Here is a 15013-nt window from a genome sequence, read left to right on the forward strand (position 1 = left end):
TGTTTGGTATTAGACCCAGACTATCGACATCCCTTCATCAATTGGATAGGAGTAGCGACAGATGTTGCCTAGACGGTGGCTTTAGTCTTACTGTTGTATTGCTTTGTAAGGTCTTGTGTGAACAATTAATAAAATGGATGCATGCATCATCATGATGCAGAGGCCGGGGGCATGCCTCCATTTCCAAAAAAAAATCAGATAAGTATGTGGATAGATATTTCTAGAACACATGAGATGCTATAGTTGGGAGGGAGGGAGGGAGAGGGGGAGAGGGAGAAGGAGAGAGGGGGGAGAGAGAGGGAGGGAGGGAGGGAGAGAGAGAAAGAGAGAGGGGGATAGTTGGTGAGGGGAAAGGGAATGATCCTGTTGGACTCGGCATTTAGTTCTACCATCTTTACTCAAGCATTAAATTATATTTTTAATTTCAGTTGTAGTATTTTAGTTCCTTCATTCAATATATCTTAATCTCGGTTGTAGTATCTTGTAGTGTATTTTACCTTTTAACATTCTGTATTGTATACTTCTAGCAAACCACTCAGAGGAGATGTTTTTGAAAATTAGAAAGGTTAGTTTTGTAAAAAAATCTCATTCGTATTGTTGTATCATGCACTAATAAGGTGTGTATTATAGCTAGTGCATATCACCACTAGCTAAGGGCGAGCAAGACAGCGCAGTTATATCTCGCATTAAGCAAGTTGGAAAGATCTCTCATTCTGGAGAGAAATAGAGAAGAAAAAAGGCAAGCGCCGAAGCATCTACAGTGATGGACCGGCCCATTAACTTACATCGACAAGTGAAATAGAGAAGAAAGAGGGCAAGCGCTGAAGCATCTACATTAATGGGTCAGCCCATCAACTTACACCGAAAAGAGAAATATAGAAGAAAAAGGGCAAGCGCTGAAGCATCTCCAGTGATGGCCGGTCCACTAAGTTACATCAAAAATAGAAATAGAGAAGAAAAAGGGCAAGCGCTGAAGCATCTCCGGTGATGGCCGGTCCACTAAGTTACATCAAAAATAGAAATAGAGAAGAAAAAGGGCAAGCACCGAATCATCTACAGTGATGGGCTGGCCCATTAACTTACATTGAAATGAGAAATAGAAAAGATCACCACTAGCTAAGGGCGAGCAAGACAGCGGAGCTATATCTCGCATTAAGCAAGTTGGAAAGATCTCTCATTCTGGAGAGAAATAGAGAAGAAAAAGGGCAAGCGCCGAAGCATCTACAGTGATGGGCCGGCCCATGAACTTACATCGACAAGTGAAATAGAGAAGAAAGAGGGCAAGCGCTGAAGCATCTACATTAATGGGCCAGCCCATCAACTTACACCGAAAAGAGAAATATAGAAGAAAAAGGGCAAGCGCTGAAGCATCTCCAGTGATGGCCGGTCCACTAAGTTACATCAAAAATAGAAATAGAGAAGAAAAAGGGCATGCACCGAATCATCTACAGTGATGGGCTGGCCCATTAACTTACATTGAAATGAGAAATAGAAAAGAAGGGCGAGCGCTAAGAGTCGATCCCAGGGTCTCCTGCGTAGTAGACAGAGTTGCATGCCACTGGGTTAGCTCGCATTTCATAATAAACAGCAGGGGCCCGACCTACTTGAGAGGAAAAAGGTCTGGTTTACATTGGTTATTTGGGCTTTTTTGTTTTTATTTTTTCACTGGTTTTTCTTTGTTTTCACTTGGTTTTTATTTTATTTCCTTTTTCTTTGATTTTCTTTAGTTATTTTCTCAGGTTTTCACTTGTTTTTTTATGTTCTTCCTTTTTTCTTCATTTTGTTTGTTTCTTTCTCGTCTTTCATAATTTTTTGTTTTCTTTTGGGTTTCACCTTTTTTCTATAAATATTTTGTATATATCTAATACATGTTTAACATTTTTCAAATGCTTGATTAACATTTTTAAGTACCATATTAACATGTTTTGAATACATGGTCAACACTGTTTTTCTATACACATTGAGCATTTTTAAATATAATTTATCTTTTTTTAATACATTGTCAACAGTTTTTGTAAAACATTTAACATTTTTCAAATACAAGTTTAAATTTTTTTAAATACATGATCATTATTTTTTATATAGACATTTAATTTTTTTCAAATGCCTAATTAACCTTTTTCAAATACTTGTTCAACACCCGCAAAAAAAAACAAATACCTTTTCAACATTTTTATAAATGCTTAATTAACATTTATGTGTAGATGATCATTTTTTCATACATGGCACCTTTTTTCTATACACATTTAACAATTTTCATATTCTTGATTAGCATTTTTCAAATACTGTTTCAACAATTTTTGAAATGCTTCATTAACATTTTTTTCTCGAAAACTAACGCCCACACATGTGGCATCTTGCACATCGCCCACACGCCTTCATCATCACTCATTTTGTCACGTATGAATATATGACATCAGTAGGAATCTTGTTGGTTTTTGGCTTAAGAATGTTTTATCTCCTAATTAAAAAATCGGATTAAAAATCTATTTTCTCCATTAAATCCGTCTCGACGAGATCTTCTAAACTAGACCCCATGTTGATATGTTTCGACAAATTTTTTTCCCCAAAAGTTGCCATGATCTTACACTATAGTTGCCATAGTGCTTAAAATAAAGTTGCCATATGACTATTTTAGTTTGTAGAGCATGACAATTTTAGTTTATTGATGATGGCAATTTCAGTACTTAGACCATGAAAATTATTTTTTGTATGAACCTTGGCAATTTTAAGTGCATGTATCATGGCAATTTTAGTTTATGGTTCATGACAAGTCTAGTTTCTTAATTCCCCGTTTTATAATATGCCAAAATTTACTTTTAAATGTAGACGAAAATAGCTGAAACATATCATGACAATTTCAGTGTAAACATCACGGCAATTCATGTGCAATAGACATGGCAACTTTTAACCAAAAAAAATTCATCGAAATATGATATGAGATCTAGTTTCGAAGATCTCGTCGCGAGGGATTTAATAGTGAAAATGGATCTTCAATCGGTTTTTTCATTTAAGAGATAAAACATTTTAAAAATTGAAAATCCAAAAATATTCCCAAATGCATGCATGCGATGACGTGGCGCTGTCTGTGTGTTATAGGGCGTGTGGACGGGTTTGGCTCACATCCCACGTGTGGGCATTAGCATTGTCCTAAATTTTTTCATCATTTTTTAATACATGGTCCACATTTTTTTCTATACATATTTAACATTTTTCAAGTGCTTGATTAAAAAATTTCAAATACTTGTTCAACAATTTTTTAAATACTTGATTAATTTTTTTATATACATGACCAATGTTTGCATAATTTTTTAACGCATGGCCAACATTTTCTCTACACACGTTTAACATTTTCTAAATGCATGATTAACATTTTTGTAACACCGTTTCATTTTTTCCAATACTTGATTAACATTTTTATAAACATGATAAAAAAATTCATTATTTTTGGAATACATGATTAAATTTTTTCTATACACTTTTAACATTTTCGAAATACTTGATTAATATTTTTGAAATAATTTCTCAACATATTTTCGAATGCTTGATGCAAAATTTTATAAACCTATTTTTTAAAAATTCATCCTTTTTTTAATACTTGGTCAACATTTTTTCTGTACACATTTAACATTTTTCAAATGCATAATTAACATTTTTTTAAAAGCATGTAAAGTATAACTTTGTATTATGTTTAGAATATTTGGAAGTATAAGTGGAAGTATAAAAAGAATCGAAAAACGAAAATATAAAACCATAAAGAATAGAAAGAAAACGAGGAATTGGTGCTCGGCACACTGGGCCGGCCCATCCGTTCGCGTGTCTGCTTTCAGCGAGTGGGAAGCTGTCGTCGCACCCGAGCAAGACCGACCCATGGCCTGAGGAAAAAGAGCGACTGCCCTGGCCCAACAGCCACTGTATTATCATTCAGTATGTCTTATTGAACATGAAAAAACAAGTCTTATTTAGCTGCAGCAAGTCCGCACCACGAACCAATAGCATGCACTATGTAGAAAGACTGCTAGTGTTGCTCCGTGGGATGTCTTACAGGTTGTACTAATTTATGTTCACTAGATTTATTTGGTTTAATTCAGGCACACCATTTTTTTAGAGATTGATAGGAGCACTTGTATACACACCAAATAAAGCCAAGCGTGTCCTAGGAGAGCATATCATATAAAAAATTCCTATGCATGCAAAAGTAGAATTGACATCATTTTAATGTTCATCGATGATTATATAAGCAATTCTACTTTAAGATCATGTAAAAATCATGCACGTATGTTTGTTCATTTTCCAAGGTTATATGTATTGTTGGTTTGCTTAATATATCTTAGTGTCTTTTGCAAAAAACCAAACAAACTCATGCATGTATCGCCAACTTTTGTATTAAACCAAACCTGCAAGACACATTTGCCAATAACTCCATTTATACACTAGAAGTTTCTATAAACATACTTATATCTATTAATACACTGAAACCAGTATTAAGATATTTACTAGGTAGTACAGTTTAGTGATTTATATTATGATATTTATTGAAAATAAAATATAGATGGACACATGAATTTATGTGAAAATAAAATTTTGATTAAAATACAACTTAAGTTTATCAAAAAATTATGTATTATAATTGTATAATGAAGACAATATAATTAATATTAAAAAAATATTGTTTTATGGCTAACTATGTGAATTAAATAAAATAGTCGTTAAGGTTGTAATTTGATAAACGTGCTAAAGAATTATAAAATTTTAGTACAAAATATGTATTGTAATTCACTAAAAATGTGAAATATACGGAATTGGTACAAAACTACAAACAAGGGAATTAACTCTTATTGCCATAAAAAATAACCCATATTCTTTTTGTATTTACAAGGAACAAGTTGCTTTCGTTGCCTATTACTGAATTAACGGAGCTACTTGCTCATAATTTTGTATATGTTTCAACAAAGAAGCTAGTCAACTCATGATGGATCCAGTACATGCATATTGCAGCTCATGCAGATACAAACATCTAGGCATTTAGAAGCGCCGGCACACTCAACAGTCTTGAGATTAAGGATGAAGCATTCACAACCTTACCACCTTGTGTTGGAAAGAAAGGATGTGGAATAAGAGTTTGCTTAAGCATCAATTGTGTATTAAACACGTCCTTGCGATGAAAAATGGCAACCAACCTGCCATCCATGTCAACCTGAAGTAGGCACTCACCAAATCTGCCCAGCACGAACAAGTCACCATTTCCAGGCAGGACCACCATGTACCTAGAACTTTGATAGTTTCCACACAGCCCCTCAATCTCAGTAACTGGCAACTCAATCTTGCACTTTAAGGTCCAGACTTCTCTTTCATAGTCGGAGAACACCCAGATATCAATGGTAGTCGCAACATCACCATAGTTGTACATGCCAAGCACGCCATCAATCTCAAACAGGTGATTGTAGCAAGGAACGAATTAAGCAACTGAAGCATGCATCGCCCGGAACGACTCAGTTGTTGTCTAAAAAACCACTATATTATTGCTTCCAACCTCAACCGGATCTACTGACCAATGCAGGTTGCCATGTAACAGGACAGCTTCCCTTTGCCGTAACACGCATCACCTGCCTCTGGCTGCATCCTGATGTTCCTCAGCGGCTGGACAGAGCCCACTGCGAAGATGTAGCAGTCATCATGATCGCATACTGGATTTTCAGCATACAACAGAAATCTGTACTTGTCAGAAGGACGGTGCGGGTACATTCCATAGACAATGAAGTCGGAGGGGATTGGCAGGAGGCGAGCGGACTTGCGAGTGGCTGGGTTAAAGATGCAGAAGTAGGCGTCGTCCAAGTCAAGGAAACAGAAGAGGAGGAGGCCGTCGCAGGAGGCCTCCAGACGAGAGAATCCGGGTGATGTGTTGGAGCTGGGCGTCGGCGGCCCGGTGGTCGAAGGTGAGGATGCTTCGGTAGAAGCGGTTGTCGCCTTCATCCTGCCCGGTAGCGATGGGGAGGACGGGATGGCCGGTGTGGTGGGCGAGGAGGAAGCGGCGAGTGGAGGTGGCGCGGCGCCAGGCGCGGGGGACGGCGCAATAGAGGAGGAGGGATTTGGGGTCGAGGCGGACGAGGATCAACAAGATCACGATCTCATCTGGGAGGCCGCTAGGAGAAGGTTCGCCCCAGCTGTTACGGCCTCCGCCATTGTCGCCGGATCCTGGATGGCGGTGGCGGTGGTGGCGGTGGCAGCAGCGGTGGAGGGGAGCGGAGGATTCATTTTTTTATGAACCGAGTTAGGGATTGTGGTGGGGATAGGAGCATCACTGCATGGAGCGCACTTCAAGTGCACGGCGGCCTCGACACACTTTATCCAAACCGTGTGCTGCATGCATCGCGATTGAACCGGGGTTGAGCTGCTCGGGGTAGGTGAGTGCAGATGAAGTGGGAGAAGAACAGTAAATGAGCTGTGGGGTGTGATGGTGCGCCGGGCTGAATTGATTGGTCAATGCAACGAAATTACATATGCGATGCTACTAGCCGGCGACAGTTGAACTTGGTCAATGCAACGAAATTACATATGCGATGCTACTAGCTGGCGACAGTTGAACTTGCTCAACCGCTTCTTAATAGTCAAACGTTTGCTTCGTCCTGTGGAAGAGCTAAAACCCGAGTAATCGTGTTTAGCACCTAGTGCATGTAGGAATTCTGGCTTCTTAAAACTGTGCGCTGTCGAGCAAATTATTTTTGGACAACTTTAATTAGATTAATGAGTAATTATGGTGATCTCCATAAGTGGATTTAATTTGCAAGAAATTGTGTGTGCTCGATATCGGTGCGACATATAACGTGTGGGGCCAAACGAGTTACCAGGCATTTTGACGAGTCGGGACAAGAACCATCGATTCGGTACATGTCTTCATCGCGTGTACAAGTCGTTGGGTACAGGTTGTTATCAGTGCCAGAATTCGGCATACTAAGGGGGTGGATCGGGGAACATTTGCTACTACTAGCGACCGCATCCAGGACCAAACGATGTACTTTACCCGTCATATACGATCTGCTGTAATAGAAACACTGCGTTTGTATACATTGATTCATAAATGTGCTATGCCGATCCACATGCAAACAAGTGGTGCCGATAAGCATACCGCTGGACGCCGTGAACCAAAGGAGCTTTTCGCATCACTGCATCACTACATCACTGTGAACTTTGGAGTGGCTCTGAAACGGGCTGTGCTTTAGCCCAGAAACACCTTCCCGTGAATTTGGCAGTCCAATAGATTTTTCCTATTGAATTCTCAAAAAACTCAAAAGAAAAAAAAAGTCTTTTCCTATTTCTCTTAAAAAAACTTAAATTATTTTTCCTGCATATTTTCAAAAATATTTTTTAACACAGTACAGACGCAAGCTCTCATATACACGCGCATACACTCACCCCTATGAACGCACACACGCACACCCTACCCCTATGAGCACCTTCAAAAGAATAAATGCGAGCACCAGGTCTTGAACCCTTGTGGGCTGGGGATACCACAGTCCCTTGCTACATCGTGCGCATGCCTCGGTTTTCGCTTGAAGAGGAAAGGGTGATGCAGCAAAGTAGCGTAAGTATTTTCCTCAATTTTTGAGAACCAAGGTATCAATCCAGTAGGAGGCCACACGTAAGTCCCTCGTACCTACACAAACAAATAAGAACCTTGCAACCAATGCGATAAAGGGGTTGTCAATCCCTTCACGACCACATTCAAAAGTGAGATTTGATAAAGATGATAAGATAATATTTTTGGTATTTTTATGATAAAGATTAAAAGAAAAGATTACAAAATAAACGATAACAGAAATAACTAGTTGGCAAAGATTAATATGATGGAAAATAGACCCCGGGGCCATAGGTTTCACTAGTGGCTTCTCTCAAGATAACATAAATATTACGGTGGGTGAACAAATTACTGTCAAGCAATTGATAGAAAAGTCCATAGTTATGAGAATATCTAGGCATGATCATGTATATAGGCATCATGTCCGCGACAAGTAGACCGAAATGATTCTGCATCTACTACTATTATTCCACACATCGATCGCTATCCAGCATGCATCTAAAGTATTAAGTTCATAAGAATAGAGTAACGCATTAGGCGAGATGACATGATGTAGAGGGATAAAATCAAGCAATATGATGTAAACCCCATCAATACTAGGGAAAACCCTAGCAGTAGCGCTGGTTTTGTGCTCACTAGTAGCGCGGGTAGGCGCGCTACTAATAAGGCGCTATAGCTATTGCTTAGCAGTAACGCGTGCCGCACGCGCTATTGCTAGGACAAATAGCTGCAGCGCTTGTTCACTCCCACGCTGCTGCTAATGTAACTACTGGCAGCGTATTTTCTTTCCATCGCTACTAGTATTGTTTTTTTATTTTTTTATTTTTAGTGTATTTATGCGCCATCGTACAAATATTGGTACAATCCCAGTTATGAGGTTTACATCATTATGTCCATAACAGTGTGTCAAATGAAGGTGGATTAGGTTCAAGTGGAGGCAATATGTGGTGCATGTCAAAAGTATACTACTAGTCCAAACTTGATCTAGTTTGGACTAGTAGTACTTTCGATGTGCACCACATGTTGCCTCCACTTGAATCTAATCCGCCAGCACAAGCTATTTAATCATCATCATAATCATTAGCACCAACAATATTTATTTAATCATCACTAACACTAGCTAATAATAATCATCAGTCATTACCACCAACACTAGCTATTTTATCATCATAGTAATAGTGTAGCACATCATCATCCTCAAACTCATTTCTAGCTAATCACTCCTCCTGCTCTCTCTTAGGTAAAACAACATAAAACATGTGTAGCTCTCCTCCTTGATCAAGTTGGAGCATGCAGATGAACCTGTCTCCTAATTTTGGGTAGCACATCTGTTTGCTGCCCCCTAGTACTTGTCTGCGCTCCCCCATCACATATCTGGTCCAGTCTTGCACTATTAAGCATTCATCGCTGATCTTGAATGCACTAAAGTAACATGTAGGATATCTTGGTCGTAAGCTAATAATATTCATGGTACCTTTAGTCTCGATCCCATAAGGCATAACATTCATCGGGAGTCCCTGTTGAAGAACATCGTATGGTCACATACTTAGCAATGAAGTTTAGCTTCACAAATAATGTATGGAAAAGATGCACTGAGGACAAATAGTAAAAATCTTACCATCCTTCCTAAATAGATGTGACCGTAGTTCATGACGAACACTATTGGTCGCACGTTTTCAGTACTAAGATTTCTAACTCTAGGAAGAAAATTTGTCTTGACGGTATCAAGATCCTCAAGCCATGAAACATAATGACTTAGCTCCTCGCAGTTTAGTTCAGCCCCGGGACAGTAGTAGGTCCTGTCTACCAAGCGCTGGACATGTTTGCTTGCACCGAAATAAGCTGACAATACAAATTAGTTGTCAACTATTTTTGAATAAATAATATCAAAGACATAAATATGGTTGAGAAACTTACATTTTGGTGTAACCGGAGGCGTCTGCACATCGACCCAGATGTCGGTATTACCTTCAATATCATCTTCCGGACGAATATCAAAGGTGATAACCATATCAGGATGAAATGCATAAGTCTTGCATAGTACTCGCCATGTTTTGCATCCAAAATAGGTGTAGTCGTCTGAATTGTATAATTTTGCGTGGAAAATATAACCATGCTCGGTCTTCAAATAAACTTTCTTTACCTCCATACTATGACTGAAACCTATCTTATCCAATACAAAAACTCTTGCATGGCAGGGGATACGCTAGTAGAATAGTAAAAAAAAATATAAGTTGAAGCAAATGAAGCAGATGTCATGCTTAATTACGAAAAAAGACTTGTTATTGTGACTTACTGTATCCACTTCGAAGTTCTCGTCCAGCTTGATGCTGAAGCGCCTATCATCATCATCATCTAGGAAGATTCCGTCGCACAGGCAGCGCTCGTCTTTGCAGTATTTGCAAATACCGAAATCTTTTTTGTCGTCAGACATTTCCTATGTTCATAGTTAAAACATTAATTGAAAATAGATAGAAGACAACTACCAGGATACTCAACACACAAATCCGGGGCACTCGATATTTCCTACATATTCTGGCAAAAGTCATGCCAAAATTCACGAAAAAATCCGGCATGACCTTTGCTAAAATAGGATATATCGAGCGCCTAAAATTTGCCGGAACGGAAATGAATCAACACTCCGGAAAAACATAGGCCACTCGGAGGTGTAACCTGCAAACATGACCGGCCACTTGGATATTGAGCAACACAAGATATACATTTCAAAATATCTTATAAGGCTCAAATTAGCATGCATTCAATAAGCAAAAGTAAATCATCTCATGCGTCCGTACATCGTCGAATATTATCACTAATACATCCCGAATAGTGTCATACATATAACATCACTAGTACAACTAAAACCCTAGCACACGACGGGTATCGGCGCGAGCGGTGGACACCCACAGAGAAGGAACCATCACGGGATCATAGCTCCAGTGAGATCCCTGGAGAACATGCCAGGTATTGGAGAACCTGTGCTCCAACGCAAACAAGTAGCGACGGACGTGCGCGTCCCCCTCACTGACACGGTGACGCACCACCTCCGCGGAGTCCTCGAGCCTCTGGACCGTCACTGGCCCACGCGACCGCCACCAAAGAAGGTTCGGGTCAACGACAGGCTGGCTCCTCACCAACCTGCGCCCCCTGGTAGGTAGCGCCTCCCAGTACCACCCCGGCGGAGCCCAGTCCCGGACATGGCCCATCTAGTCAAGCAGGTGTCGTCCTCCGCCGACTCGACGACGAGGATGCGGGATAGGCATCGTCCACGTCGATGCGGGAAAATTGCTTTAACTAAAAAAATAGCAACAAGTTCTTACTAACTAGTTCTATTAATTCAACTAGTTCTTACTAAAAATAAACTTACTATAAATAAAAATATTCTAGTACCAAATTAGTACCTAGTTCTTACTAACTAATTAGTACCTAAGAACTACTGCCCTAATTACCATCTAATTTGATGAACCTATAGGGGTGGAAAGTGGTAGCGGATATTCCAATTATCCAACTATAAAGTGAAATAAGTGGTCAAATTTTACTCGTTTTATGATTCATCTTAAAAATTTGATTCGTTTCCACCCTTACATGAACCCTAACTCATTTGAGCCGCATCAGCATCCGATTCGTTTCCACCCTAGCTAATTTGATGGAGGTAGAAACCCTAGGCAGAGGTAGGGGAGAGGGAGGAGCAGGCGTGCTCACCTCGGGTGCCTGCCACGAGGGAGGGGCAGGCGGCGTCGAGGTTGTGGTCGGGGCTCCCGGGCGGCGTTGAGGTCGGGGTCGGGGGTGGCGGCCCGGGCGGCTTTGAGGTCGGGGGCGGGGCCGGCGTTGAATCTGGGGTCGGGGGCGGCGTGGGGAGCGCGCGGCGGCCGAGGGGCGACAGCGGCGGCGAGAGTGGAGTTGATTTGGGGGATGAAGTGGCCGTGGGGAAGGATGAACCGCGTGGTTAAGTCAGAAATACCAGTAGCGCGTTCCAGAAAGGGCGCTACTGCTACGTTAGCTACAGCGCATTCTGGAATACACGCTGCAGCTATAGCGATTTTCTGCAGAACCCGCTACTGCTATTCCTTTCTCCTTTTCCCCTTTTTTCTTTTATTTTTCTGTACATTTTATTTTTTCCCTTTCTCCTTTTTCTATTTCTTTCATTTTCATTTACTTTTCTACTTGTTTTTCACTTTATTTTATTTCCGTTAGCAGCAGCGCTTTACACGTAAGCGCGCTGCAGCTAAGGAGATTACCAGTAGCGTTGGGCCATTATACGCGCTACTGCTAGGTTCGGCTAGCCATGTGCGCCCAGTTCAAATGTAGCAGCAGCGCTTTTCGCTAGTATGCGCTACTGCTAAAGTCATAGCAGTAGCGCGGTTTATTTACGCGCGCTGCTACTAAGTAGCAGCAGCTCTTGATTTTGTACAGCGCTACCGGTAAAATTCTGTGTATAGGCTTTTCCCTAGTAGTGCATCTTTTTATCCTCGATGACAACAATACAATACATGCCTAGCTGCCTCTGCTGTCACTGGGAAAGGACACCGCAAGATTGAACCCAAAGCTAAGCACTTCTCCCATTGCAAGAAAGATCAATCTAGTAGGCCTAACCAAACTAATAATTCGAAGAGACTTACAAAGATAACAAATTATACATAAAAGAATTCAGAGGAGATTCAAATATTGTTCATAGATAATCTAGATCATAAAACCACAATTCATCGGATCTCGACAAACACACCACAAAAAGAGTTACATCGAAAAGATCTCCAACAAGATCGAGGAGAACTTTGTATTGAGATCCAAAAAGAGACAAGAAGTCATCTAGCTAATAACTATGGACCTGAAGGTCTGAGGTAAGCTACTCACACATCATCGGAGAGGTTATGGTGTTGATGTAGAAGCCCTCCGTGATCGATTCCCTCTCCGGCGGAGCGCCGGAAAAGGCCCCAAGATGGGATCTCACAGGTACAGAACGTTGCGGCAGTGGAAATAGGGTTTCATGGTGCTCCTGGAAGTTTTCAGGGTATATGAGTATATATAGGAGGAATAAGTATGTCGGTGGAGCTGCGAGGGGCCCACGAGGGTGGGGGACGCGCCCAGGGGGGCAGACGCGCCTCCCTGCCTCGTGGCCTCCTCGCTTATTTCTTGATGTCCACTCCAAGTCCACTGGATCATGTTTGTTCCAAAAATAACTCTCCCGAATGTTTCATTCCATTTGGATTCCGTTTGATATTTCTTTTCTGCGAAACACTGAAATAGGAAAAAAACAGCAATTTGGACAGGGCCTTGGATTAGTAGGTTAGTCCCAAAAATAATATATAAGTGCATAATAAAGCCCATTAAACATCCAAAATAGATAATATAATAGCATGGAACAATCAAAAATTATAGATACGTTAGAGATGTATCATCCCTCTAACCATCCAACCACAGGTTGGTTCATGATTTTCAAAAATATTTAAGGCACGTACAGTTCGTGGTCTATTCGTTGTTTCTCCAAAAGAAAAGGTTGCATCCTAACTTCTCATCAGCAATCTTCAGCCGGAAATCCTTGCAAGAAAAGAAACTTCAACTGCAAAGCACATAATTAATATCTACTACAATTTTGCTACAAATTGTATTGGACCATTATGTTGTATTGACCAGAAATTCAACAAAAAACAAGTGACAAAAGTAGGACAAATAAATGGGAACCATAGTACAAGGAGACGTGAACCATTTTGTTGTGAACTATATCTATAATTCTATATACCTATAAAATTAATCAAATGGGCAGACCCAACTGATCTTGGCCATATGTGCATGTCAATCCAACTACGCGGTCAATGTAATGTGTCATTCACACTCAAAGCGGTCGATAAGTAACACCATCCAACTATGCCTCTTGAAAAGAAAAGAACTGTTTTTTCTTCCACAAGATGCACAGATTATTTTTGAATTGTTTGGATTGCTTACCACCCGTGTCACGTGGTACAGATTTTTGCTTCTCATGGAAGAACAGATTTGTTTCTGGTACGGACACAACTATGCCTCTTGAAAAAGAAATAAATGTGTGTTTTTTGCATTCAGGATAAGCATGGATTTACTTTCACGATAACCACAGTTGTGCCTCTTGAAAATAGTTTTTATTGCGCTTCCACGAGAAGCATTGCTTCTCGTGGAGGCACACATTTGTTTTGGCAAGAAGCATGGTTGTGCTTTTCGGATATGAGGAAAAAGGTTTTAAAAAGTGCTTTCGGTTCTGTTTTTTCTTTCGGGTTTTTCATGAAAAAATATGTAGAAACCTGTTAACATTGGATCTAGTTTCGAAGACCTTGACGCGTGAAATCCAAAGGTGAAAACGGTTCATGATTTGGACAAGCTGTTTAAGAGATAAAATATTTTGAGAAACTTAATCTAGGAAGGAAAAAAGGGAAACTCTCGATTGTGACAAGTGGCAGGCATGCATTGCACCACTTGTGAGCACTGAGAAGGTGGGAGTCCACGGATTTTTGCTGAAGATTGTGAAAAAATTTAAGCCATGTATAGTCCACGGTGAAGAATTTATAATGACACGATAGACTAGCGGACTGCTATGTTTCATTCTAGTTGGAGGGAGTATGGTCCGTTCAACACGTATGTATCCTCTGAACATGATCTAATCTAATCAACACTCTTACAAAGCTATGCAACACTCAAGCTTGACATAAACAAAGCCTATGCCAAGGGAAAATGGGGGTTCCTGAACAACATGATGTTGAAGATGGGCTTCAATAGAAGATGGGTTAAATTGGTCATGAACCGAGTTAGGGATTGTGGTGGGGATAGGAGCATCACTACACGGTTCAAGTGCACGGCGGCATCGGCACACTTTATCCAAACCGTGTGCTGCATGCATCCCGATTGAACCGGTGTTGAGCTGCTCGGGGTAGGTGAGTGCAGACAAAGTGGGAGAAGAGCAGTAAATGAGCTGTGGGGTGCGCTGGTGCGCCGGGCTGAATTGATTGGTCAATGCAACGAAATTACATATGTGATGCTACTCGTTGGCGACAGCTGAACTTGCTCAACCGCTCCTTAATAGTTCAAACTTTTGCTTCGTCCTGTGGAAGAGCTAAAACCCGGCTAATCGTGCTTAGCACGCAGTGCATGTAGGAATTCTGGCTTCTTAAAACTGTGCGTTGTCGAGCAAATTGTTGCTGGACAACTTTAATTAGATTAATGAGTAATTATGGTGATCTCCATAAATGGCTTTAACTTGCAAGAAATTGTGTGTGCTCGATATTGGTGCGACATATAATGTGTGGGGCCAAACGAGTTACTAGGCATTTTGGCGGGTGGGGACAAGATCCATCGATTCGGTACATGTGTTCATCGCATGTACAAGTCGCTGGGTACAGGTTGTTACCAGTGCCAGAATTCGGCATACTAAGGGGGTGGATCTGGGAACATTTTCTATGACTAGTGACCGCATCC

This window comes from Triticum urartu, chromosome 3 (genome assembly GCF_003073215.2).
Source record: "Triticum urartu cultivar G1812 chromosome 3, Tu2.1, whole genome shotgun sequence".
NCBI lineage: Eukaryota > Viridiplantae > Streptophyta > Magnoliopsida > Poales > Poaceae > Triticum > Triticum urartu.